This window comes from Bufo gargarizans, chromosome 8 (genome assembly GCF_014858855.1).
Source record: "Bufo gargarizans isolate SCDJY-AF-19 chromosome 8, ASM1485885v1, whole genome shotgun sequence".
Lineage (NCBI taxonomy): Eukaryota > Metazoa > Chordata > Amphibia > Anura > Bufonidae > Bufo > Bufo gargarizans.
The window spans coordinates 161,448,952-161,474,339 of record NC_058087.1 but is presented as its reverse complement, the minus strand read 5'-3'; the positions used below and the strand labels follow the sequence as shown (position 1 = coordinate 161,474,339).

At 40.9% G+C, this 25,388-nt stretch overlaps 1 protein-coding gene across 8 annotated transcripts in view; it reads left to right on the top strand.

The window, feature by feature from the left end:
- The window catches only part of RBFOX1 (RNA binding fox-1 homolog 1), a 333,478-nt gene that overhangs the window by 58,440 nt on the left and 249,650 nt on the right, over nucleotides 1–25,388 (top strand). The gene's annotated exons all lie outside the window — the stretch shown is intronic.

The window sequence follows — 25,388 nt, the reverse complement described above, 5'->3', positions numbered from 1 at the left end:
GTAGGTTAGGGTCAGTGAGGGAGAGGCACCATTAGGAAGGGAAAGAAGGGAAAAGTTAGTTAGGAAAAAAAAAAAAAAAAAACTTTTACACAAAACTTTTTTGATCCATCTATCAGACCCCAGAGCCCCCCCTGCCACTTGCCCCCCCCTACCAGCCCCCCACCACCACCAGCCCCCCCACCCCCCCCACCCATCCCCCCACCAGCCCTCCCCCAGCCCCCCCCCCCCTCACCACTAGCCCCCTTACCACCACTTTTTTTTTATTTTTCTGCGTTCGCTGACTGGTCGGCACTTTAGCGTCCGTCCACTGTTAGCGCATCGCCTGCCCCACCGCTGATCAGCGTTGTACCGCTGATCAGCAACTTTGAACTTTTTTTTTTTTTTTTCCTAACACTTGCCCCTTTATTTTCCTTTTTTTAGTATGCGAACACCCGTTGCCCCCACACACACGCACATATAATAAAGGTTTCCACACACGCACACCTACACGCACACACACCCATGGCCCGCCGGGTGTTCTCGGCCGAGGAGGCATACGCCCAGATTGCCTCCGACTCCGAGAGCCCCAGTGAGGATGAGGATGACCCCACATTCCTTCTGTCATCCGCATCCTCCTCATCATCATCGGATGACGATGAGCCACCAAGGCGGCGGAGACGCCGCCAGGCGGAGCCAGGGGCCACACATGCTAGGGATCCTGTGGCCCACCCTAGTACGAGCCGCCCTGGGGTTCGTACTGGTTTCCCGGCCCACCAAATAAGTTCACCGGAGCCCCCTGCCGATGAACTTAGCTGGTGTCCCCCAGTGGACTTTGAGCCTGAGATTCCGGATTTCGCTGGCAATCCTGGAATCCAGATTCCCACAGTGGGGTTTACTGAAATAGACTTTTTTAGTTTTTTTTTCAGTAACCCACTGGTGAATTTGATGGTGGAGCAGACGAATCTGTACGCCCAACAGTTCGTCGCTCAAAACCCAGGCTCATTTTTGGCTAGACCCGGTGGCTGGACGCCGGTCAGTGCAGCCGAAATGAGGACATTTTGGGGCCTCGTGCTGCATATGGGTCTAGTCCAAAAACCCAGTGTCAGGCAATACTGGAGTGGGGACGTCCTATACCAGACCCCACTGTACAGTATGGTCATGACACGTCCCCGGTTTGAGGCCATCCGGAAATGTCTGCATTATTCCGATAATGCAGCATGTCCACCCCGAGGTGATCCTGCCTATGACCGGCTGTATAAGATACGGCCGGTCATCGATCACTTTGGGGCCACATTTCAGCAGGCCTACGTACCTGGAAGGGAGGTCGCGGTTGATGAGTCTCTCGTTGCGTTCAAGGGGAGACTCAGTTTCCGCCAATACATTCCCACAAAGCGGGCGAGGTATGGCGTGAAGCTATACAAAATTTGTGAGAGTACCTCAGGGTACACTTACAAATTTTCGTGTGTACGAGGGGCGAGATTCCCGTATTCAACCCCCAGAATGTCCCCCCACTCTGGGTGTTAGCGGGAAACTCGTGTGGGACCTTATGCACCCACTGCTGGATAAGGGTTACCACTTGTACGTGGATAACTTTTATACCAGCATTCCCTTGTTCAGGTCCCTTGCCGCCAGATCCACGTTCGCTTGTGGGACCGTGCGGAAAAATCAGCGCGGCCTCCCTGCCCACCCCCTCCAGGTACCTATCCCCAGGGGTGAGACCCGTGCCCTTACCAGTGGAAACCTGTTGCTGGTCAGGTATAAGGACAAGAGGGATGTCCTTATGCTGTCCACAATCCACGGTAACAGCACCACCCCAGTCCCTGTGCGAGGTACCGCGGCAACGGTCCTCAAGCCCGATTGTATCGTCGACTACAATCGGTATATGGGAGGAGTTGATCTCTCTGATCAAGTCCTCACGCCATATAATGCCATGCGCAAAACCCGGGCATGGTACAAAAAAGTTACGGTCTACATGGTGCAGGTTGCCATGTACAACTCTTTTGTACTATCCCGAAGCGCTGGCAGCACAGGGACATTCCTCCAATTCTATGAGGCAGTCCTCAAAGACCTGATCTTTTCGGACCGGGAAAGAGCAGGCCGGAGTACCTCGGGAACTGGAGGCGCCCGGATCGTCCCTGGCCAACACTTTCCAGGTGTGGTCCCCCATACTGGAAAGAAGGGACGAACCCAAAAAAGATGCAGAGTGTGTCACAAGAGGGGGATACAGAAGGACACCACCACTCAATGTGACACGTGCCCCGATCATCCGGGCCTCTGCGTTATCGATTGCTTCAGGGAGTATCACACTTCCATGGAGTACTAAATTTTTATAATCCCCAACAGTCCACTAGAGAACATAAAACACTATGGCTCTTAGACTTTGGAGACACAGAAACAATTTTTTTTCCCCAAAAAAATATTAGTTTTAGAGCAGGCATCCTCAAACTGCGGCCCTCCAGATGTTGTAAAACTATAACTCCCAGCATGCCCAGACAACCTACAGCCATCAGCAGGGCATGGTGGGAATTGTAGTTTTACAACATCTGGAGGGCCGCAGTTTTTAGGATGCCTGCTTAGTGTCTCCAAAGTCTGAGAGCCATACATATTGGGCATCGTCGCGTGCGTAAAAGTCGTCGCTATAAAAATAACATTTGACCAAACGCCTCGAATGAACGGTGTTAAAAATATAAAACAAAAACGGTGCCAAAACACCCATTTTTGGGCAAAATTTCAATTTGAATCCCTTTTGCCGGTAATAAAGCAAGGGTTAACAGCCAAACAAAACTCAATATTTATGGCCCTGATTCTGTAGTTTGCAGAAACACCCCATATGTGGTCGTAAATGGCTATATAGCCGCACGGCAGGGCATAGAACGAAGGGAACTCCATACGGTTTCTGGAAGGCAGATTTTGATGGACAGTTTTTTTTTTGACACCATGTCCCATTAGAAGCCCCCCCTGATGTAGCCTAGACTAGAAACTCCAAAAAAGTCACCCCATCTAAGAAACTACACCCCTCAAGGTATTCAAAAGTTACTTTACAAACTATGTTAACCCTTTAGGTGTTCCACAAAACTAAATAGCGAATGTAGAAAAATTTTTAGAATTTAATTTTTTTGTTACATTGCCTCAAAAAAGAGTAATATAGAGCAACCAAAAATCATATTTACCCCTAAAATAGTCCCAAAACAACAACCACCTTATCCTGTAGTTTCCTAGATGGGGTCACTTTTATGGAGTTTCTACTCTAGGGGTGCATCAGGGGGCTTGAAAGGGTACATGGTGTAAATAAACCAGTCCAGCAAAATCTGCCTTCCAAAAACCATATGACGTTCCCCTCCTTCTATGTCCTGCCGTTTGGCCAAACAGTAGTTTACGACCACATATGGGGTGTTTCTGCAAACTACAGAATCAGGGCAACCCATTTTGAGTTTTGTTTGGCAGTTAACCCTTGTTTTACTCCTGGAAAAAATTGATTATATTGGAAAATTTTCCAAAAAATAGAAATTTCTAAATTGTTTCTCCATCTGCCATTAACTCTTGTGGAACACCTAAAGGGTTAACAAAGTTTGTAAACCCAGTTTTGAATACCTTGAGGGGTGTACTTTCTTAGATGGAGTCACTTTTTTGAAATTTCTATTCCAGGGGTGCAACAGGGGGCTTCAAATGGGACATGGTATAAACAAAACCAGTCCTGCAAAATCTGCCTTCCAAAACCCATATGGTGTTCCCCTCCTTCTATGTCCTCCCGTTTGGCCAAACAGTAGTTTACGACCACATATGGGGTGTTTCTGCAAACTACAGAATCAGGGCAACCCATTTTGAGTTTTGTTTGGCAGTTAACCCTTGTTTTACTCCTGGAAAAAATTGATTATATTGGAAAATTTTCCAAAAAATAGAAATTTCTAAATTGTTTCTCCATCTGCCATTAACTCTTGTGGAACACCTAAAGGGTTAACAAAGTTTGTAAACCCAGTTTTGAATACCTTGAGGGGTGTACTTTCTTAGATGGAGTCACTTTTTTGAAATTTCTATTCTAGGGGTGCAACAGGGGGCTTCAAATGGGACATGGTATAAACAAAACCAGTCCTGCAAAATCTGCCTTCCAAAACCCATATGGTGTTCCCCTCCTTCTATGTCCTGCCGTTTGGCCAAACAGTAGTTTACGACCACATATGGGGTGTTTCTGCAAACTACAGAATCAGGGCAACCCATTTTGAGTTTTGTTTGGCAGTTAACCCTTGTTTTACTCCTGGAAAAAATTGATTATATTGGAAAATTTTCCCAAAAATAGAAATTTCTAAATTGTTTCTCCATCTGCCATTAACTCTTGTGGAAGACCTAAAGGGTTAATAAAGTTTGAAAAAACAGTTTTGAATACCTTGAGGGGTGTAGTTTCTAGAATGGGGTCATTTTTGGGAGGTTTCTATTATCTAAGCCTCACAATATGACTGCAAACCTGAACTGGTCCATAAAAAGTGGGATTTTGAAGATTTCTGAAAAATTTCAAAATTTGCTTCTAAACTTCTAAGCCTTGTAACATCCCCAAAAAATAAAATATCATTCCCAAAATGCTACAGACATGAAGTAGACATATGGGGAATGTAAAGCCATCACAATTTTTGGGGGTATTACTATGTATTACAGAAGTAGAGAAACTGAAACTTAGAAATTTGCTAATTTTTCAAAAAAAATTGTAAAAATTTTATTTTTTGGTGCAAAAAAATTAACTTTTTTGACCCAATTTTAGCAGTGTCATGAAGTACAATATGTGACGAAAAAACAATCTCAGAACGGCCTGGGTAAGTCAAAGCGTTTTAAAGTTATGAGCACTTAAAGGGACACTGGTCAGATTTGCAAAAAATGGCCAAGTCCTTAAGGTGAAATAGGGCTGAGTCCTTAAGGGGTTAAATATTCATTAAAAGATACGTCATGATATGTACTTTGTGGTGCTTTTTATCCACATTTATATTGTGAATCCTGAGCTGCAATGCAGGTTTTTCTTTCAAGTGTGGATGGAATTGAAGTAACAAGTCTCAGCAGTTTCTCTTGTACAGGGAAAATCCTTCCAACAAATATAATGAAAGAAATTGTTGTTTTTAGAGGTATATATATGACTGTTTGCTTTTTTTTATATCAAATCCGCTGAACTCATGTTTTTTTCTTCTGACTTTTTATCCTACTATTTAACCTGGGATATTTTTTCACATTTAAAGAGGAATAGATTATTTGTGTTTGTCTTCTTTATAACAGGCAGTATATACACCCATTATGCTTTGAAGTGCATTACGATCCCTACCAATGAAAATTTAAATTCCTTCTTATATTTACGACACTGCTGCTGCTGCAGTGTCTCAGAGGACAGAGACAAAAAGGATTTTTCTTTATTTCCTGTTGTCTATAATTGAGGTTGGGTACAAAAAAATAGCGTTTGATGTATTCTTCTTTGCTAAAGGCATGCAAATTTGTAAAGATATGCAAATCTGAAAATCTATGTTTTATACAATCATAAAATGTCTCCCCTGCAGACTATAATTATACTGACTCTGCATATCAACATAACATCTACAGCAGAGGTAACAGTAAAAGTATAGCCAGGTGACAAGCTTCCATAGTTGACATTTCATTAGGCAACAAATCACAGACAAAAGTAGACCCCTCATCTTCAAAGCTCTTCTGTCACCTGTTACTCCTGGCATGCTTGCTTTGATCTTATGTTATATGTCTAAAGTGATGCTTCTTTACATCCCTGCCATATCAACTATTTTCTTTCATATTAAACCTTGTGCGCCTAAAGCCTGTTCGCTTTTGGTGTAACTGATTTATTTTCAAAAGGAGATGCTATATTGCTACTATATTTTTCAACCTCTTGTTAAAAACAAATGTAAATCAGATGCCCAGCACTGACTCAGAATATATCATGGCCAAAGAAGGCCATTGCCTCAAGGCTTCCAACATTAAAGGGAGTCTGTCACCTCCAAAATTGGCTTCAAAGTAAGTATATTGCCATGTAGGATACAAGTCCTGATGTAACCAGAACTAGAGATGGCCTTGCGGTTCGTCCGGTGGTCGTTTTGCGGTGAACTTTGCTTGTTTGCGATTCGCCGAACATGCAAACATATGTCGATATTCGCACACGCCATATATATTTGCATAGAGCCGAACTTTGACCCATGATACATCTATTAGGTGGGACAGGACAGCCAATTGAGACGTTTCAGCACATGGACACACCCACTCCCCTATAAATAAACACAATCTGACAGCCATTTTACATTCTGTTTTTTTGCGAGTGTATGGAGAAGTTGCTGTGTGGAGCAGGGACAGACTGTTAGGAACACCAAACGCTGGCTAATAGGGCCACAAAAGTCCTTTTAAGGACTGGTATAGGTGTGTTATTGATAGGTTTGACTTACTGAGGGGTGTGATATACTTATAATATACTTTCTAACATTGAAAGTATATTATGGTGCATTTAGCAGTTGTGTGTGGTTCTGCTGCGATACTGCAGCTAGATAGAGGGACAAACACTATTGGAATAACTAATTGCAACTGGTGTGATATACCAGTTGACCACAGGCATGTGATCTAGCAAACACGGGCAGGGAAGGTACATAACTTTTATTACCCACTGGGTGAACCTTCTGATGGTTTTCAAGCATGCAACCCGTGGCACCCGTGTGGATTTGGTGTTACCACCACGGATTGCATACAGGCCTGCCTCTTCTTCTCCTCCTCCTACTCCATCCTGTCTCCTCCTCGGCTGACTCCTCCTTTTCTACCGACTTTTCCGCTGCACACTCCCCCCCCCAGCTCCCCAGAACTTATTTGATGTGCCAGGTGAGACGTTGCCATGCTGTACTGTGGCTGTTGTGCCTGGAAGCCAAGAGCCACACCGGTCCTACACCCCTTAAGCTCTGTGGTCAGAGGCCAATCAGTGGCTAACCCCGCTCAATACACCGGTCCTACACCCCTTAAGCTCTGTGGTCAGAGGCCAATCAGTGGCTAACTCCACTCAATTTGACAGTTGGCAAAGTGGTGTGTGGCCAATCTGCTGAGCGCGTTGAAACAGGGCAAAATGACACACGTGCCATGCATGGCACACGTCCTGAACTTAGTTGTGCAGCGGTTTGTTGCCAAATACCCCGGGGTACAGGAAGTCTTGAGGCAGGACAGGAAAATCTCTGCCCATTTTAGAAGATCTTACAAGGCTCACCTTGCTGACATTCAGCGGTGACACCACTTGCCCGTCAGACATCAGACTTGTGACTGCCCGACGCGCTGGAACTCCACCTTGTATATGCTTAATAGGCTACTCCAGCAGAAACCTGCCATTAACGACTACCTGTACGAACTCTGCGGCAGAACAGGTTCTGGGGAGCTTGGTTCTTTGTCACCATGCCAGTGGCTGTTCATGCACTACGCATGCAGACTTCTGCAGCCATTTGATTAGATCATTAAACTGGTCAGTTGCAGCCAGGGTGCCATCAGTGGCATTGTACCTTACGCCTTCTTTCTGGAGCGTGCATTTCATTGTGTCATTGATCAAGCCGTCGAGGAGCAGGAAGATTAGGAAGTTGCAATGCTAAATGAATTCCCAGGGGGGGGCTACTCCATCTGAGACAAGTCAGCAGGAGTCTGAAGAGGAGTCAGTGGAGGATGGTGCCTGGGGGGAGGAGGAGGAGCAAGAAGAGCAGGCTTTAAACTTTTCTGGTATCTCTGGTGTTGTCTGTGGCTGGGGGGAGGAGACCGAGGACGACATTCTCCTGGGCGATGAGCAGGAGCCAGGCGGCTCCACCTCTTCCGATTTAGTGCAAATGGGGGTCTTCATGCTCCAGGATCCCCGTATTAAAAGCATAAAGTGCAAGGACCAGTACAGGGTGACAACGTACTTAGTCCCCCGATACAAACACAAAATGGCGGACATGTTACCAGCATCACAGAAGGCTGTCGGAATGCAGCATTTCCAGACCCTGCTTTTAAAGATGCTGCATTCTGCTGTTGCAAGCTCTGGCAGAGGAATTTCTACCGACAAATAAACAGTTGTGGGTACCAATCCTTCAGCGCTTGCAAAAGATGTGTTGGTTACTTCGGATATGAGATTATTTAAGCAGCCAACCCATCTACAGCCGCCCTCCGAATCCAGCCTCAGGGAACGCCTAGACCGAAAGGTGTACAACTACATCTGGTTAATGGCCGATGTGGACGCTCTAAGAAGCAAGGAACCCCTTGACTACTGTTTGTGCAGACTTGCCCTATGGCCAGAGCTGGCACAATTTGCCATGGAACTCTTGGCTTGCCCCTCGTCGAGTGTCCTATCCGAAAGGACGTTCAGTACAGCAGGGGGGATTGTGACCGATAAGCGCACTCGCCTAGCTCATGACAGTGTGGACTACCTCACATTTCTAAAAATGAATGAGGCATGATTCTCCGAGGAATTCAACACCTGTGACGACCACGTTTAATTGATTTTTCTCATGCCAGCCTACACATATCCACTACCACCCAGAAGAAATAGTGGTCCCTGTCTTATGTAAATACAGCTGAATAAAAGGTCTTTTCTGTCCGATGAATGCCTGTTTAGGGCCACGGAGGAATTCAACTCCCGTGACGACCACGTGTTATCAAATTTAAACTAATATCATTTGTGTTTTTTTTTCAAGAGAGTGGGTTTCATTAGCCATGTTTTTAATCCAATTTTATATTTTTAGTTATTTTAAATATATGTATTTGACATGTATTTGTATTGGCCTGCAGTAAAATTGATATCCAATGACCGTCTACTATACCTCCAGCCACATAATCACTTGTTCTTTTCTGTACGTTGAATAAAAAAATAATTGGGGTCTGTACTCCACTGGCCTGAAGTTAAATTGTTATCCAATGACCATCTAATATAACTCCAGCTGCTTAATCACATGATGTTTTCTTTACGGTGAATGCCTAATGTTTGGGGCCTGTACTCCACTGGCCTACAGAAAAATTTATATCCATTGACCGTCTAATATACCTCCAGCCACAAAATCACTTGATCTTTTCTTTATGGTATATGCACAATTTTTGGGGCCTGTAATCTAACTGGCCAACAGTAAAATTGTTATACGGTGACCGCCTAATGTATCTCCAGCCACATTATCAATTGTTCTTTTCTATACAGTGAATTAATATTTTTGGGGCCTGTAGTCCACTGGCCTGCAGTAAAATTGATATCCAATGACCGTCTAATATACCTCGAGCCACATAATCATTTGATGTTTTGTGTCTGGTGAATGCCTAATGTTCGGCGCCTGTATTCCCATGGTCTAAAATAAAAATTTTCTAGGGCTCCAGCTGGTCACATTTTTGACAGTTTCCCTTTAAGACGCATAAAATGGCCCCTGATTAAAATACATATTTTTTGTGGGAATTTTTGCCATTGCTCCCCCTCTGGTGTGTCACTGTCCATGTTGTGGGACAATTTGTGCACTTCTAGTAAGTATCTTTGTGACTGAAAATATGACGTGAAGGTTTTTCAGGTTTACCTGCCATTAAAGTGAATGGGGCCTGCCGCACCGTCGTCCCGACTGATGTTTGTCCATCACTAACCATAACTTTCTTGTGAAATCCAGTCCTCTAATAATGAGAAGTACTTATTTTTTACTTTATGCTAATATGTTTTTTTGTGCACTGTGGTTGAGTCTAATCCATTTGGTGCACCTGACTACCACTGCATCATCGCTCCCGCCTCTCAGGGACTGCCTTTCTAGCCAGAGAGATAAGCACTAACGGCGAGATGGTGCATCAAAACAAGTGACCCCTAGATATGGTGCACTGAAAACTTTAAATAAAGAGAGGCATGTCTCAGAATTGCAAGACTTGATATTCACAAGAAAAGTATGGTTATGTTTCGGGGGCACCAACCCTACATGGTGGTATGCTAACTTTGAAACTGAATCGGGGTGAAAAGATTTAAGATGCCTGCTTTAAACTTCTCTAAAATGGCGCCATCCCCGACGCAAGTTGCAGTAAACCTTCCTCAGGTGGATAACGAAGGTTCACCGAAACGCGCGTCGGTCTTGCGCATTTAGATGCCGTTACCTCACTTGGTCACGGCAGCTAAAGCATTTAATTACCGCAATCGGCATTATTGCTGGTAATGGTAATTAGCCTCAAATTTCTGCTGGTTGAAACAGCAGAGATCTGCCGGCCATGGCGCCTGCTGCGCGTGCGAGCAGGCTCCATGTTTACACATCGATCTGCATGTACATACATGTACGGAGCTGGTATCGAAAGGGTTAAAACAAATTATACTCACCTCATCCACTTGATCGCAGAGGTGGTCACCACGCTAGCCGATGTTCCTTTGGTGGGTTTTCTTTAATCAAGACGAGAGCTGATGGCCTCTCTGTGATAAAGTGGATAAGGTGAGAATATATCTTTTTTTCCACAACCACTTTAGGAAAAAATTATTGAGTCACATTTTTCACTCAACACTATATGGACACCCACCAATTGCATATTGATGGTCTAGGTAGGCCATCAGTGTGAATTCTTAGGCGATCCTTTTAATATTTTTACTAGATGTGGAGTTTAGGACTGTATGTGGTTTGTGCAATATGATATATAATAATTGTGTAAATTTTCAAAAAGAAGCTGCCTACAAAAAGATATATGCAAAGGAACCATTGCACTGCAGTAATAATAGATTTGTTCCCACCACAAAGGAGATAGTTATAAGGACCACAGAGGTTTCAGTCACAATTGTGCCTGATGTCTAGTAGTTCCAGATTTGCTTAAATTACACTTCTGACTTCAAATATGTTTGAAATTTCTCTCTATTTAATATTGCCAACATTACATTACACATGCACACTTTTAAACATGTTTTATCGAAAAGAATAGCTTGGTGGCTTAAGTATATGTGTAAAAATCAGTCAATATATCAAAATGATTGGAGTAAAAAGGCGAGGAAAGTTAAGCATATTCCTAAACAACGGTGGCTTATCCACAGCACTAAAAATTAGCTTTCAGTTTGATTAATACTGGTATATGAGGTCATAAATACTTGCAGTACAAAAGGTTAATGTAGTGTGAAGGGTTGTAAAACATGGAGAGCAGCCCGCTAGATCATGAGGAGACATTTGCTCCAGCTTTTATATGAGTGGCGATGTTTATAGTCTGTCCAGGGGATCTGTCAACGATTAAACTATATTTGTTCATTTATTTTACTATTATTTTGTGCTTTTTAACTGCGTAAGTTAGAATTTCAAAGAATAGTCGTAGAAGTAATCTAAACAATGCCTCGCAGTTCAATTTATTGTCTGCTGTGTGTGCTAAACAAAATAATTGAACGTTTTTCCATATTAATCCTCCCAAATAAATATTTATGAATTTCTAAAATCAGCAATGAAGAGATTGTCGAGTCTTTTCTTGAATCCACTGTAACTCAAATTAAGGAGGAATTGACAGTATCATAAAAAGGGCTATGAATTTCCACTGGCTGGAGAAATAGCTGGCAGCCTGGCACAATGCTGCACAAACGTCTACACAGCTTGATTTTGGATAATCTGTTGATCTTCTATCATAGGTCAAGTAATGAAAGACTGGCATGGAATTGTGACCTTTTATTTCCATGTTAAAAGTAGCTTTGTACAGGGATGAGACCTTTTTTTAACAGCACGAAACTGATCTAGCAAGTCCACTCAGCAGTAGGTTGTGTCAACACAACTCCTACAACAAAAGGGGCTTTACATACATGACATGAGCTAACTTCACAGGGAAAAATGATGGAGAGAGTGGTACTTGTTCGCCTTGAGCTGAAGACAGATATTGGAAGATTAAAAGAAATCTAGACAGGATTGATTTGCTAAGAAGGAGCTATTCACTTTGTTCTTGACATTTATTTTGTATGGGGAAGTAACTTTTTCCACATGTATAAATCTTTCATACTGAAATATACTCTACTTCTTCATGTTCAGGGCCGGTTGTGTAAAGTAAATGGATAGAGCCAGTATCATTATTTAGGGCTGAATTCTGCTTCTGTCACTTATCACACTTACTGTACATTTATTACTATTTCTGCTATTGTAGTATTTATTTTTATTTTTATTTTATAAATTTAAAATATGTATACATGTATATACAAATGTATAGAATATAAGGTAGAAATAAGAACTATAACACTCTAAATTCACCCCCTGCATACACAAATAAAGCCAGCACAGAGATAAGAGCATAAATGCTGTGCAGGTATTGGTCTTCACATGGATGTCATAGCGGGAATGAGTTCTTCACTTAGGACCTCTTTTTATTAGCCAAAATGAGGTGCTAGCTTATTTAATATTCAAGTCCTAAGGCCTAGTTAAAGGGTCAGACTTAATTTATAGGATAGCTGCCTTACATCTGGTGACATTAGAGACAGAGCTTGTTAAAGGGGTTGACCACTTTCTGATTTCTGTTGACCAATTTGTTTGCAAGATGACCATATGGCACTTACTAAGGTATGCTCCCTTGTTTGCCAAGTATATTGTGCTGTTCACACAGAGGTCTTGTCCATAAAATAGCTGCTGATGGAGGGTCATGTGACCAGGAAAATCACCTCCAAGTGATGTCTCCTCCATTCAAATACATCACATTTGATATCTGCCCTTGAAATGTTGGGAGTTTAATGCAGGTACAGTGTGTTTGAATAGAGGAGACATCACATGGAGGTGATTTGCCTGGTCACATAACCCTCCATCAGCAGCCATCTTATGGACAGGACCTCTGAGTAGACAGCACAAAAGAATTGCTGAACAAGCGGGAATGGCTTCTGAAATATTGCAAATTGCACAGAATATCAGCATAGGATATATTAGCAATTGCAATATAGTCATCTTATCTGCACATTGGTCACAAGTAGCCAGAAAGTGGCCAACTCCTTTAAGATCTCATTTGGATCTCTTTCTTTGCCAGAATGGAAAACATTTATCAATAGCAGATGCCATCCTGGAAATAAAAGCAGATGTCACCCTGGTGGTCTATGGACAGTATTTGCCCTGCAGAAACATATGGCTAGCCACAATTATTCTGTACTGTATGCTCAGTATCAGTTTCCAGCAATCGGCTTATCAATGGGTTAAATATATTATAAGAAGTAGTTGGCCTTATAAGACAATCCATTGAAGTACTCCCTAGTTCCTACCTTAAAGAAGTTGTTAAACCTACAATAAGAAGAACATCAACATATTCTGTAGACCACCAAAAACAATTCACAATATATCCCTAAGGGCACATCTAAATGTGCTGACCAAGCAGGCAACTATCAGGAAGGGCCTGCTGTCTGCTCATCAAGAGGGTGGAGAAATCACCTCCACTCTATGGGGACAAGCAATGGCTATATTGCAAATGCTCATCCTCACATAGATGTTTCTGGGCAGCAGATCACTGTTCATACACCACAATCTGCTGTCCAGACACAATGATTTAATGTGCTGCATAAACAATGAATGTAAATTTTGCTAGTATGGCAGTTGATTGGCGACACATTGACATGGGCAAATTATCAGGAACTAGAGTTTATAGTAACATTTAGACAATGATAGAGTACATTATAAAGTGCATATCAGTGCAAAAAAAAAGTTGAGTAGGATTTGTAATTGCATGTAATTAAAAATTTAGTATAGCCAGTGAGCCATTCAATGTATCTGTAAAGCGCCACCTGCTGTTTGTTCTTTTTCTTTTTTTTCGTCCGTCTCACTGAGCTGGTCAAACGTGCAGTTTAAATCTTCAGCTGCCACCAACCATATGTTCTGTTAGAAGCTGTGACAGTTACACGGAGAGAGTTATATCATAAAGGACACGTCCTTTTAGCTTTCTGCCTGAAATAAATCTAGCAGACAAATTGGAGCAGTGAATGTGGAAATCTCTGGACCCATGTGCGGTATGGGACTGGGTCTAGTTTTGTTAGAACGGTATTGACGTACTATATGATGTCTGCTTTTCTTTTTTTACATCAATCATGGCATAACCCCTTTAACTTTTGAACCTATACACCAGGGAGGGAAGTCTGCAATTTTAATGGCTATAATTTAACTTTATAATGAATATATCAAATGTATTGATTATTACACTGTAAAAATAATTTTGCAAAATTCAATAAAAACTTGAATTACTTTACTCATAATATAACAGAATAACAGAATAAATTGGTCTTGAAAGGCATAAAACGCTCAAGACCGCATATGCTTTTGTGCATTTCTAACAGGGGGAGCAAATCCTGCACATGTGGTCGGTTGCTAACAGCAATCCCCAGCAAAAATGCATACAATGGAGGATGCCCGCAGCGTTCCACATGTACCACAAAGACATCCTACACAGGATAACCAAATGTGTGGATGTGATTGGCTATATAAAACAAAAAAATTAGAAAAAATGGTGCACTGCAATTGTAAATGCAATTGACAATATATGGCTAAACCCTCACACTGATATTAAAATGAGACTTACAACAATATATTCTTATATCAAGAACATACCAGGGCCCACGCACCCCGTCAAGGTATCTCAAAGCGACACAGGACCTAACGCTAACCTACCTGTGCCGTGTGGGCAATAACAGGGGCTGTATGGTCTATTACCGGGGCCATATGGGCTTTTACAAGGGCATAAGGTGCGACACACAGCGGACCACTCCCATTTAGCTCCAGCGTGAAATTACACATACAATGGGAGGAGGGAGAAATGACATTGCGGAAAATTTCCAATATGTCGATTACTATAATTATTCCTTTTAAAACTGCCGTCATCAATGTGGAAATAAAATTTGCTGTTACTGACGAGTTAGCATTTTTGAGTTCCATGAATACATTGCTGTTTTATTTGTTATTTTTTTCTGTTATCACAAACTGCAGTCGTTCTCATTTATCATATATCATAATCAGATTTGATGGCACTGCGCACCCTCAGACAGATAGTACGCAGCACACACAGTAAGCTTATCTTTTAAAACAGTCTAACCGGTTATAAATATAAAATCTAAGAAATATAAAAGTGAAATCTGCATTACTTTGATTCAAAGCATAACAGCAGGTTACTTGTTAATTTATTGTCCTTCACATGATAGTTTCCATGTTTTTGAATGAAAACATTATGTAAAAGTGGCATAAAATAATTTGTAAGAACGGCAAATATTTCATTGTGTGACAATTGAAAATATGTTGCTAATTTAGAAACAGATGTTAATTGCATACTTCATCAGCAGCTCTGAAACATTTCTTCTTACTTTCTTGTTTATGTGGTAAGAATATTGAAAACTTAAGAGAGCAGGTGACTCACTCCGCTGAATGGACTTTTAATCGCCATAATGTCTAACATTAGCATTAGATATTTCTATTGCATCGATATTTATTAGAGATGAGCAATTATTGGAAAATTTGATTTGGCTGCAGAATTCTACAAAAAAATACACAGAGGAATTACTTTGCCACAAAGGGCATTTCTTTGTAAGTAGTGAGTGCAATGACAGGGAACCATTGTGCCGTTCCCCATCATTATACACCATTGTGGTAGGTGTATAAAGCCAGAAATGTTAGAATTGTGTTGATGTTCCAATATTTATGGACCTGACTGTATAAACAAGTAATCCTCCTGCATAAAATCAACGTGTTTCAACCATAAGACAGGTCTTCATGGATTCATAGTATGAATCCATGAAGAAGACTTGTCTTATGGTTGAAATGCGTTGATTTTATGCAGGAGGATTACTTGTTTATACTTTTTTTTTTATGAAGAAATAAAGAATCATTGATTTTACTCGCTGGATCCATTTGGACTTTTTGCTACATGTAATTAAACATTAAGAGATACATAAATAAGTATACATGGCTGAAAACAGTTGATCCTAATTATTGCCTAGTGTAAACCTGTCTGCTACAGATGAGAAAATTAACTCTTTAGTCTCAAAATTGAACCCCAATTTTTCAGAAAAATCTTAGATAATTTTTCCAGACTGAGGAGAGAGACTTTCAAAGCACTTTCAATTTGTGTGGAAGCGATTTGTTCTAGGATCATATTTCTTGGCCAATTTGGATCCAAACCAATTTTAGGAAATTGGCTCATCTCTAAAGCCTGCCAATCAAATAACAAATAAGCAAATGCTCATTTGTCATTGATCATATCTTTTACACTAAAATTAAAATCATTGATTGTTGGGAAAACAGGTAGCATACTGCCTCAAAAATGTAAACTCCATGGGGATCATGCAAATGATTGCCCAAACATACTAATGATAATTATCTGTAAATAGAAGTAAAAGAAGAACAATTGACTTGCTAGCTCGTCAGTAAGCACTCTTATCTGCCTATGTAAGTGAGCCCTAATATAAGTAATCTTATTCCTATTATGGTCAGTTCTGAGCTATGGTCACATGATCAGGTCCATGCAGCTCGTTCTTATTTTCTGTGATGTTATGTCCATGGACTTGCCAAAGCAGCAACTGGGCCAGTGATTAGAGACTGTCTATGTAACTAGCTGGGTGGGAGGAGCAATAAACTAGCTGGGAGTGGTTAGGGGCAGTGATAGGGGAGTGTCTATATAACTAGCTGGGTGTTAGGGGCAGTGATAGGGCAGTGTCTATGGGGCAGTTAGGAGCAGTGATAGGGCAGTGTCTATGTAGCTAGCTGGGTAGGAGGAGCTATAAACTAGCTGGGTGTGGTTAGGGTCAGTGATAGGGGAGTGCCTATGTAACTAGATGGGTGGGAGGGGCTATAAACTAGCTGGGCATTATTAGTGGCAGTGATAGGGGAGTATCTATGTGACTAGCTAAATAGGAGGAGCTATAAACTAGCTGGGTGTGCTTAGGGGCAGAGATAAGGGAGTGTCTATGTAACTAGCTGGGTGGGAGGGGCTATAAACTAGCTAAGGATTATTAGTGGCAGTGATAGGAGAGTATCTATGTGACTAGCTAGATAGGAGGAGCTATAAACTAGCTGGGTGTGCTTAGGGGCAGAGATAGGGGAGTGTCTATGTAACTAGCTGGGTGGGAGGGGCTATAAACTAGCTAAGGATTATTAAGGGCAGTGCTGGAGCCATTACAGAGAAAGGACAAGTGCATCATGGGTTTATTGGATAGAGCAACAGGAAGTGCAACATACAGATTAGAAAGAAACCAGAGTGATTATTTGAAAACAAACTGGACAAGAGAGTTTATGCTGAAAAAAAGCAAAAAAAACATGGGGAAGATGTGTATGAGGTAAGCAAGTACATGACCATATCTGTTAAAAACCATTGTAATCATAGAAAACCCCTTTAAACACATTTTTCAGGGTGGCTTTATAGATAGCTTCATACCTTTAGGAGTTTTCCAAGACTTGTCTACTGATGAACTATCCTCTTATCGGCGGGGGTCCCAAGTGTTGGACCACCACCAATAAGATACCGATGACCGATCCAGAGGATACTCAATTGAATGAAATCAACAGAATTTTAATAAATGTGGCTAAAACGTCACATCATTTTCTTCATATAGAACAATACTACACAGACTGCTATGCTCTGTGGGATATCCACCATCTATGGGTGAAAAACAACTTCTTAACCAATATGCCACCCTGTCATACCCAGACAATTGCACAGCTGCAGTCTCTGGGGGACCAGATTGTAACACAGACAGAACTAGTGAACATGTGGTTTAAGCTTCTAACAATATTTATTCAAAGTTTACAAATTTACGGGAAAGATGCCACATTCAATAGCAGTGGGAAACTTTCTGAACAGTAGAATATCCACACCTACAACAAAAGTATCTATGCTATAGAGGAAAGAACTAGAAAGCTTGCAATAAAGGTGCCGGATGTATGAATCTGAATTAATATGCATGATATTCCTCAGCTTTATACACATTCAATGTACTCATATTTTTCTCAGGACTCATATATTTGTGCCCTGAACTTTTCTCGATTGCTTTTTTATCAGGTTTACAAATCATATCAAATAGGTATATTGCAGAGCTGTGTGATATTATTTTCTCTGCTTATAGCAGAATGTATTGAATTATGCTTTGCTCCTGTAAGGCTGCTGCTATTCTCTTCACATTGAGTGAGAATGACTGTGGGGGCTGTAAATTCACTTGGCTTCCAGCATTACTGGTTAAATCAAGAGCCCTATTCAAGCTTAGAGAAGAGACAGAGCAAGTGTTCATTACACAAATCAATTTGGTCAAAAGTACAGCACAGTGGGTACTCAAGCGTTGCTCACATAATATTGTCGACTTAATCATATAGTGCCTGGACAAAATTCACATGCTTTTCTCCTTATGAAATAGCTTGATTGGTGCATTTGGTGTCTACAAAATAGACTTTTTTGTTATTTTTTTTTTATATATAGAAACAAAGTAGATTAATTTTGAAGTTTGCTGGAGTTATTCATTAAAGAGAAAAAAGTCAAATTGCTGGGATGTTAAAATAAGCATTTACATAGAATTTATATACAGGATGTTGCTTAGAGGTTCTCCAGGCTTTTTTATATTGATGACCTATTCTCAGCTAGGTTATCAATATCAGAACGGTGGGGGTCTGACACCTGGCACCCACGCCGATGAGATGGCACACAGTGCGAACATGCTGTTCCCTTCTGTCTTCCTGCTCTTTGCTGTATGCTGTATGCAACAAGGGGTCAGGTAAGGTAAGGTTAATAGTAAGTATACAGGCCAAGTTTAGGGTAGACAGAGTTCAAAAATTTCTGAGAAACAAGCCTGAGGTCAGGGCTGACAGCAAAGGAGCAATAGGGGAAACAGACTAAGGTCAGGGCAAATTGCTGAGAATGAGAGTTGGTTGTAAGACAGAAGTTTGGTATATGGTTTTCTGACAGAATAACACACCTTCACTATTAACTAGAGACTAGGAACTTAAAGCTCCAGGTACCCTCCCAGTGAGGAAGTTGCATTAACTACCCAGTAGTGGACAACAATAGGCTGGAGAAGAATTTGGATGTGCATATGCTTGTCTTTTAAGCGGACAGAAACAAGCATGGGTGCTCTATAGGACAAGAGGCCTACACAAGGAACACAGGCCTCAGCCTGCAGATGACACAAGAGATGCTGGGGGAGTAGGGCGAATGAAACCATAGAATGAAACTGCAGTCTGCAGAAGACATAAGGGATGCTGGGGGAGTAGGGTGAATGAAACCATAGAATGAAACTGCAGTCTGCAGAAGACATAAGGGATGCTGGGGGAGTAGAGTGAATAAAACCATAGAATGAAACTGCAGTCTGCAGAAGACATAAGGGATGCTGGGGGAGTAGGGTGAATAAAACCATAGAATAAAACTGCAGTCTGCAGAAGACATAAGGGATGCTGGGGGAGTAGAGCTAACCAAACCAGACTGCTGGCTGACTGAGGAAGCCAGCTGTGTAAGTAGTGTGGCTTCTGTGTCCACAAGGAGGAGCAGGGCAGTGGCAGGTACAAGGCACCAATGCAAAAAAAAAATATATAAAATGTTCATAGGAATACTTAATTCAGGCTTTGTCTCTAATTCAGTATGTCACTAATCACATAGCACAAACATTTCTGTTCTTTTTTTTTTTACCTTCTTAAATGATAGATCTAGAGCCATTATTTTCTTTATTAGACAACATGTTCAATAGTTAAACTGGAAATACTATGTGAAATAAATTTGAAAATTAAAATGTTCACACACAATATTTATTTATTTATTGATTACAGAATCTGAGATGAAAGTATGAGAGAGCAGCAAGGTAAACAATTAATTATAGAAGGCCTAGAAAATCAGGTCTAAACCAGGTCACAGTGTTTTCCGGAGTTGATGCAGAGAGCATAAATGCGTTGTTAATTGCAAAGAGTCATGGTGTGCATGTAGACCAGTAATTTACACAGGAACTAAAGGCCGCGGAAGAGCAGCTAATCATAACGAATGGAGAAACTAATAATTAATATATGACTGCGCTGGATTACACTGTGTATTTAACAAACATAATTCACTTGAAGACATTTAAAAGAACCCAGGTTAGGTTCATCTTAATGACACTGCTTCTGTAAGTGCATTAAAGGGATTCTGTCACCTCGTTTTAGTCTATAGTGATGCGGACATACACGACTAGATCGCCGCTAGCTTGGCCGCAATATACCTGTCCCATAGCGCTGCGTCCTTTTATTGTGCTTAAAAAGTTATTTTTGAGATATGTAAATGAGCCTGGTAAGGAGCCCAAGGGGCTGTACTAACCTTCTTGGAGCCCAGCCACGCCCCCCTGTGAAGGAGCCCAGCACCGACTGCGTCCTCCGAATCTCCTCCTTGCTCACAGTTAGATCGCCATAATCTCGCGATGCGCGAGCTCGCGCATGGGCAGTGCCGGCATAGTGTTCCTTCAATTTGCTGGCATCAGCCTCAGGGAAGGAACTGCGCATGCGCGAGCTCACGCATCGCAAGATTACGGAGATCTAACTGTGAGCAAGGAGGAGATTTGGAGGACACAGGTGGTGCTGGGCTCCTTCACAGGGGGGCGTGGCTGGGCTCCAAGAAGGTTAGTGTAGCCCCTCGGGCTCCTTACCAGGCTCATTTACATATCTCTGAAATAATTTTTTAAACACAATAAAAGGAGACAGCGCTATGGGACAGGTATATTGCGGACATGCTAGCGGCGATCTAGCCGTGCATGTCCGCATCACTATAGGCTAAAACGAGGTGACAAAATCCCTTTAATTACGTATCTATTATTAGTGGAAGATGACAAAGTTTAAAATTGCCTTCAAAAGTAAAATTGTGCATTTTACATATTCAGTCTGCCAGTTTACAGACTGTAAAGTGTCGCACTACTCAAGCAAGCAAATATGTTGTCAATATTAAATACCTCTGGCACCCCCGAAGAGAGCAGGTGAGCAGGTGTAATTAACAATATGCGATCCTTTTCACTTCTTTGGGACGGCTCTTTCCTATTGAAGTGAATGGGGCAGCGTAGTTGTAATCACACACCTGCTCACCACTGAGGTCACCTCGGTGAGCATGTAAACAGTGAAGAGAAGACATCGCTCATATAAACGCTGCTGTCTCCTTAAGTAGATTATCGTCAGGGGTGTCGGGAGTCAGATCCCCGCCTATCTATTGATGAACTATCTTGAGGACAGGTCATCCATATAAAAAAAAAGCAAAAACCCCTTTAAATACATCAAACGAAACGCAACTCATGAAGTGAGTTACATACAACTTTTTTTTCACCTTTATATTGCTTTCTACAAAGAGTATTCCTTAAAAGATGCTGATGCTCTATTCACTTTCTATGGCACTACCAGAGATATCCAAGTGCAGTGCTCAGCTATTTGTCCAAGGCTGAAGAGAAGCCAGTTCTAGTTGTATATACAAACATATGTGTTTTTCAGCTCTTTAATCTATTTGGAAAGTTGTTCCATTGTCCCCTATTCCGTTGTAGATGTAGCAGAGCCATGTTCCCAGCCTGTGGCCATGATTTGAGTTGTAGTTTTGCGACAGTAGGAGAATCCCGGTTTGACGATCAGGAAGATCACTTCAGTAAAGCAATACAAATTATTATTTTAACATCAACTCCGTTTGCAAAATTGTATTTTAAAACTCTGCAAATTAGCATCTAGAGCATGGGTACTCAACTGGCAGACCACAGTCCAAATGCGGACCATGGTTGCCAGCTGTCCCAACCTCTGTATGTCTTCAGGACATGGATAAAGTTAAATACAATGGTGAAGAAGGGAACCATCATCCTCTTGCTGCTGCCTGTAGTTCAGTGCAAACCGGCATGATGCAGTGATGTCAGTACACCTGCTGTGCTCATCCACAGACAGCGCAGCACACAGCGGAGCAGACGTGCTCCGCTAAGTATTCAAACTGGAGGCACAACTCTGTGAGGGAAACCATCTAAGGAAGCATAATTGTGAAGGGGCTATTTAGGGGGCATGAGTGTGTGGGGGTCAACAATGGGGGCATAACTGTGAGAGAGCCAGTAAAGGGGGCATAACTATCAGGGAGCATAAATGTTGGGGGTCATCTAAGAGAGCACAACCCTGTGAAGGGGGACATCTAGGGGGCATAACAGTGAGGCAATCACTAAACAAGGAAAGACTATGAGTATTTAAAGTGTGGGGGCATCTTGAACCTTCACTCTTTAGCAACCCAGGTATATGGTCCTTTACAAAAAGTTATTGAGTACCCGTTATCTAGAGTATCAATATGTAATATTAAAATATATCAAGTAACATACATAGATCATGTCAGTGTTTTATTTCTCCCAAAAAATAGACTCCATATGCCTATGCTTAAGTGATTTTCTTGTCACAGTGGCTGCTCGATGACTGGCTAATACTGTAGCCAGAGCTCCCCAGACATTGCTCATCAATAATGTTCTAATATAAATACTTGTTTGTCTGGGTTTTTAAATTAGAAAGTTAATCTCAACAGCACACCAGTAGATCTGTAGAGAGTCATGCAGAAAATGAGTGGACATGACCTTTTTGATGAAATGACAAATGATGTGTTCCACTTCAAGTAGTACAAAATGCACTGACAGCATAATCACCAAGACAAACGTAAGAAACGATCAGTCTATACAAAATAGTGCATAATTCAAATATATTATTATGTAAATGAGATAGATGGATGGATAGATAGACATTAAAATGTAATACAGTTATCAACATATTTATGGGGAGGGACGTATGTATACTGAATATTACCTATTCATAAGATATTGTGAATAGGAACATGTCAGGGAAAAATATTATTACTCAGGTATTTTCTAAAGAACACTTTTATCTGTCAAAAGATTTGTTTAGGTCTTTGGAAAATACATAACTATAAAGGTTTCCTTTAATTTGTAGTCACATTTCTGACCTGGTGCCAAACATCCTCTAGTCATATTCCATTGTATAGAGCAGGTGCAATGATGGGGAACGGTGATCGTACCACCCCCTCTCATTTAACCGTTCAGATGCCACGTTCGACGTTGATTGCAGCATTCAGTCACATATCAGGGGGTTAAAACAAAAAAATACATACTCATCTTATCCATTTGATCGTGGAGATGCTGTCACGGCCATCTTGATTGAAGAAAACATGCCAATTCTCGAGCGTTTTGACCTCACCACTAGTGTTGATCGCGAATATTCTAATCACAATTTTTTATCTTGAATATTTGCGCTTCAAGAATTCGCAAAGATGTAGAATATAGTGCTATATATTTGTAATCGCGAATATTCTAGATTTTTTTTTTCCATCAGTAACCTCCTTTCTAGCTTGTGGGCCAATGAGAAGGCTGCAATATCTTTGTCAGAGCTCTGATGTTTCTGATATTTTTTTTGCAGTCCAGAAATAGAGCAGTGACGGTGCTGTGCTCTGTGCTTTCATCTGGATCCTATTCCTTATCCAATTACATTAGACAGTTAGTTAGCTCATATATATAATACAGATAATTAGTGGGAGATAGTCACTGTAGGTTAGATAGTGATATAGTGTAGCTGATCCAGTGCAGGGTGTTAGGTAGTGTGATAGGAATTACTGTTTCTCTGCTGCCCATGCATACATGATACAGACATAGTTGGTGCACCAATCAGCAATATCTACTCAGACCTGATAAAATGTGAAGTTGTATGTATTGTGCAAAAATATGTGCATTATTAGTGCCGATTTGCGCAATCACAAAAATAATAACTGGAGATCACGAATTATAGAATTTGCAAATTTATTGTGAATATTATGGAAAAAAATTCCAAAATATTGCGAAAATTTATATTGCCTATGCCGCTCATCACTACTCACTATGCCCCCGCCCAGTGTGATGACGTGGTGACAGCGTGATCACGTACATGTCAGCATGCATGATAATTGGTGAATCAAACTTTTCCCAAATTTCAGGTCGAATTCCAATTAGTTATCATCGATTCACTCGCAACACTAAATGCCAGATGTCAGTCTGTTATCTGTACTTTTTCTTGCTTCTTCTATGGCAAGCGTGTGAATCAGGCTTTCGGTGACACATGTTTTTTTTTTACTTGAGTCTAGGGGTAACTTATACAGGCACCAGAGCCTCCTGGTAGGGTTATGGAACACAAACTTCTACTACATACTATATATTGTACACTCTATACTATATATACTGGTTAACATTGAAATTGCCATCTCAGTTTATTCCATATCAAGTATGAGTGCCACCATATGCAGAAATACATCTGCACTTACATAGCTTAGAATGCTATCATTGATTGGTTGTCTGAGGAATGTTCTGCCACTCTAAATGCATTAGGCCATGCAAATCATCAAGTTCAGCTGCTGGCAGCTCCCTTTGCAATTGTGAACCAATGACGTCCCAGATGTGATGTATGGGAGACAAGTCCTGAGAGGCTGTAAGCCATGGTAGAGCATTTAGGCCATATAGGCTGCCCACTGTAACACAACCAACATGCAGCCATGCGTTATCCTGTTTAAAAATCTCTCCTGGCTAAAATGTTTGCTTAAACCTTGCTTTTATGCCCCTTCCATATGCTATAGATTGAAGCTCAGACCTTGAAAATATGATCATATGCAAGTTAGCGGCACCTTGTTCTTCCTCAGTTTGCATAACCTTACAACTAATCTTTCTTGATGTTGCAGTTTTAATATTGAGGAGTGTATATAGATAAAAGTAATTGCACATCTTATAATAGTGTTACATAGAATCTTAGATCTAAGAACCCTTATTAAATTATTATTTTAATCATATTACAGTGTAAATATATCATTTTGAATGTAAAGCCAGCTGGTAAATGTTGGCAATGATTGATAAAAGAAAACCTGTGATAAGTAAAATATGAGTTTGCACTGTAATTATATCAGATCAGAGTTATAGTTACATTAAATATGGATTCAAATGATACAACAAAATAGATATTCTCTGAAGCTGGCAAATTCTCTATAGTAAAACTTGTTACTGTGTGTAATTTTATAATTGAGTAATTTAGCACTTATGTAAATGCTTCTAATCTCTTAGAAATATAAATAAGGCTTCATAGGGAACTGCACATAATCTCACAAATTGATTATTGCCAAATGGCAAAAAAATTGGGATGAGGCATTATTGAAACAAATGATAAATATTGAACTATTGAAGCTGTTCTACTTACAGTAGGTATGACTCATTTTGTAAGGTACTTATTATCCATTTTGTATAATATACACATTTTTTCCCTTATAATTGAATAGTATTTTTCATATTTAAGTAACCAAAAACGTTTTAACTCACAAGTAGAGATGTGCGAATCACTCAAGTGTGAATCGATTCTACCTGACTTGAAAGTGCTCCAATTGGCCTGGAAATTTTGTATATGACACTCTGGCAGCTCTTAGGACTTTATCTGACCCCTTTCAATCTCTTTAACTCTAAGATAACATTAGTGACATCAAATAAACCTTTTATGGCTATAGGATTTTTTTTTTTCCTT